The following is a 4500-nucleotide window of genomic DNA, read 5'->3' on the forward strand; positions in this document are numbered from 1 at the left end:
TGGCTTGGGGTGCCGTACAGTTGTGGGGTGGGAAAGTCGGCCTTACGTAGATAGGAATACAGGTTTTCTGAGATTCTGTTGTTGGTTTTCAATTGTAGTATCATTTTGTTTAGTTAGTTTTCATGTGTTTTTTTTTTGTTTTTTGATTTGTGAGGATTGGCTTCCATTTGCTTGTATCTTATAGGATGTTATTAATTTTTTAATGTACTCACTTGTGTTCATTATTACAATGGCATTGCTTTTATCTGCTCTTAGAATTTTGATGTTGTCGTCTTGTTTTAGGTTGTTTATAGAATTAATATCTTTCTGTGTGAGGTTGTTTTTTAGCTTTCTTTTCTGTGAAATTATGTTGGTGGTTATGTGTGAGAATTGTTTGAAATAAAAATGTTTAAAAACTGTTTTGGGGTGTTTTGTGGAAACAGATGTTTTCAGTTTTACCTGGAAAAATAAATTGTTGGTTATCGATGGAATTTATGTTGTTGTCTTCTTTTCGTTAGTTGTTGTTGGGGTTTTTGGTCTGTGCAGAATGGATCACTAGTCTTCTGGCTAGGTCTTCAAGGCATGCTTTTATTTCAATACATGGAATAGTTCTTGTCGTTACTGCAAGTCCTGATAAGTCCTTTGTTGAGCAGATGTATCTCTTCAGCGCTTAATTATCGGTCAGGGTCTGTTAATTATAAGATTGTTGATGGTTCGTCGTGTTGACGTATTTTCTGTTGCTGGCACCTTAGTTGATCTAGTTTTTTTGTTATGGCGAGTCTTTTTTTCTTTGTCTTCCATTGCTGTAGGTCCTAATCTATTCCAACAAAAACGTGCCCATGCCATAACAAAGCACATTAATATTCAGGATCATTAGCTACTTTGTTTTTTACCTCACATAAAAACATCCATTTGTTGTGTGAAAGATGATTTGCGATATCAGACCACATATTTTTCATTGATCTTCAGCAGAATATTCATGTTTCTAACATGATTTTAGTTTGACTTTTGCATTTTTTTAATATTACTTGTGGTTTCTGAATTGCATTCCCACTATGGTAACCCTTCTTATGCACTTCCCTTCTATTGGTTGTTGTGGGCTAATCTTAAGTTCAGCGCACACTTTTGACACTGTAGTCTTTTGTTTTCGTCTCACTATTCCTGTTGATGCTCTTCTGTTACGACCTATCAACTTATTTATTCGTCAACTAGTATATTTATCTGATGTTGTTATAGTTTGAGGGTATCAATTCTGACGTTACTTTTGACATTGTGCTCGAAATACATTTATTATTATAGGCGTTCATGTCACTGAGAATCCAAATAGACGTTCACCTACAATCATGTTTCTTTGGAAATCTGACAGACCTTTTAACTTTTAACAAATTTTATGATATAGAGTATTTTAGTGAACAGTTAAATTACAATATAGCTATGTTCTCCATTTTTGAGAAATAAAAAATTGGAGCTGAAGAAAAGTGTAGTGTCTCTATTATTTTGTCCATACCCTGTAGTTTCATCCTGTCTTCAGGAGAAATTTTGCTTTGTTTTGCTGTTCCAGATAATTCCTCATCCATCATGAAATTTGTCACAATTTATTTATCTGTTAGAGGTAACCTTTTCGGTTTTTTTCTGATTTCAACTTAAAAGAAAATTACTTCAAATTTAGATTTTTTTTTCCTCAGCAAAATGTTTTTCTTGTCATTCTGACATCAGTTAGCTGAGCCCCAAGTCTTGATTCAAGCTACGCGGTAAAAAAAATAAAAGATAAAGCTTTAATATATATATAAATGCTAGTGATAGAAACAACTTGATTGTAACAAGGATTCTAGAAATACCAACTTTAGAAGCTTTGGAAGTTTTTGAAATTCAAGATATTCTGAACATTATATTTATAAGTTATTATCAACTGTTCAGAAATGTTATCATAATTTATAAAAATCCCAAAACTAATATTTAAACTTTAAAAAAATAATTCGTATTTCAGATTCCATTTGTTGTGTTTTTTTTTAATGTACTCCTATGCATTTATATTCCTGGAGTATATGAAAAGTAGTAAGAATAACAATAATATAATGTACTTTAACTACATAGCACATAACTTTTCTTTCATCATTTTGAAAAACAAACCTTAATTTAGCCTCTCAATTGCTTAAATACAATATGAAATTATATATTTATATATAAAAGAATTGATGTTATTTAAATTATTCAGGAAGAAGTCATAATAATTTTATGTATGAAACTTGAATTGTGATCGAAACAGGGTACGGTTGATTGTCAACATTATGATATTATATTGTTTTTAAGTGAAATCGTTTTTGATGTTAACTCTTTTTGCTTTAATGCAATACAGAAATATTACGAATTGCTTACTGCTTATTTTTTACGACTTTTAAATTGTATATTGGTAGTAAAACATGATTGCGTAACTTATATATGCAGAATAAATTATAATAAATTTAATTTTAATGAAACAAGACATTTTATCTACTTATTACCTTATGTGCAATAGATAGCCTTGATTCCTTTATTGATACATATATTTATACTGGTTAAAATGGCTAGCATTTATAGATTTTGTTTCGTTGATAGTTTTGTTTAAGCTCAAAGATGCATAATGGGTCTTTGCTCTGTGCTCGCGGCAGGAATCGAACCCCAATTTAAGTGCTATTGACTCTCGAGCTTACCACTGCGACACCGGGAAGAGAATCATCTAATGAAACGTTCGTACTGGACTTGGAAATATATATATATCTGTATATGTGTGTGTATGTGTTTCTTTATAAAATGATAATAATCAAATTACTCGGAAACGTGAAGGCCACTAGTGGTTCAACGGTAAGTTTATGGACTTGAAATGCTAAAATCCGGGTTTCAAGTTTCAGTAGCGGTCAGAGCGCAGACTATTCTTTACTTTTGCGCAAACTCAAACAAGCGTAAGTTTCACAGCAATTTCTTCCTTAGTGTTAGATCCAGTGATGTAGCACTTCAGTTATGTGGGGGAAATCAAACCATCTTTCTTCCCATAAACATAGATCTTTACATTTTTATGTGAGATAAAACTTGTTTTGAAGATTCCACATTTCTATATCTTACACCACCACAGGGGAATCCCAAGATAGGAATAATACACAAATTCCTGTTTCTTTTAGTGAAAATTCTTTTATCAGATGATTGTACAAAGTTCGAGCTATAGATTGATGTTACATTTAGTTCGATGTTTTAGTTGTAATGTCGTACCATCTTTTATTAAAAACATTTCAGTCAAAGAAGAAGAAATCTATGTGTTATAAGTTGGTTCTTCTCTTTTAACCGTTTTGTTTTGTTTTTACAATCCTTTCTTTTAAGAATACCACACAAAACTATTTGCACAGAACCTTTACTAATTTTGAACTTATAGACTAGAGGGAATGCAGATAGTCAACAGCGTCCATCACTAACTCTTGGGTTCCTTTTGAATGTTTATTTGGATATTACCGTCGGTCTCAGATCATACCCATGGCTCCAAAGGGCAAACTATTAATCCACGCTTCCCAGAAAACTCCCTGGTGTATTTTCTAGATCTATTGTCCAATTATTTCTCTGTGTTAACTTGATGGTAAATAAGTTAAATTGCCTGGAAACGTCAGAATATATATATCAACATTATATGTGATATCTTGATTTTCAGTCAAGTTTAAATAAACCGTCTAGTCATTCACTGTACCATTTTTAGGAATTTTCTCGGCACACAAGTATCTTGTAATGTGTTACATTATTTCCAACTGTAATAACTTCCTGTTATATATAAACTAATTATTTGAACGACAGGCATACTGATGCAGTTACAAATTTAGGCTTAGTTTGAACAGTATCACAAATTTTAAAATGTAGAAAGAGTATCTTATAGAGAAGCAGTGAAAGCAAGTACTGTCTTATTTACATAAAGACTGCATCAGCGTTGCTTAACTGCTGGTCTCTTCACATTATCATGATACAGAAGTGATTTGTATACTTCAGACGAACGTTAAGCAGGCAACTCTAACAAACAGCTGGCTACTCCAGATCGCGTGCTTCTTATGTTGGCCATGACAAACACTAGATTTTCATAATTGCATACATAAAGCTGAAAAGCTTAGGTTGTCTGCGCATTTTCGGAATCACTACAGTGATAAGACTAAACCTAAATGCAACAAGGGAGTAATGGTTTATTAATCATAAAAATACACGGCAAGATTGCAGTTTTGTAATAAATGCGAAAAGATCTTATCAATTATTAAGAAATGTTTGAAATAATCGATAATAGAGAAGAAGTTATTTCATTTCGATTAAGATGCTTCTGATTGAAATGCTTTGAATGAGCTTAATTTTCTAGTAATGCTGACCATTATCATCTGAAATAAATCTGGCCAGTAAAACATAAATGTTCTTGTTTTGCATGAAACTTTTCTGCTTTCTTTCTGTCGTTTGTTTGTTTTTTGGATTTCGCGCAAAGCTACACGAGGGCTATCTGCGTTAGCCGTCCCTAATTTAGCAGTG

The sequence above is a fragment of the Limulus polyphemus genome, unplaced genomic scaffold (genome assembly GCF_000517525.1).
Source record: "Limulus polyphemus unplaced genomic scaffold, Limulus_polyphemus-2.1.2 Scaffold281, whole genome shotgun sequence".
NCBI classification, from domain to species: domain Eukaryota; kingdom Metazoa; phylum Arthropoda; class Merostomata; order Xiphosura; family Limulidae; genus Limulus; species Limulus polyphemus.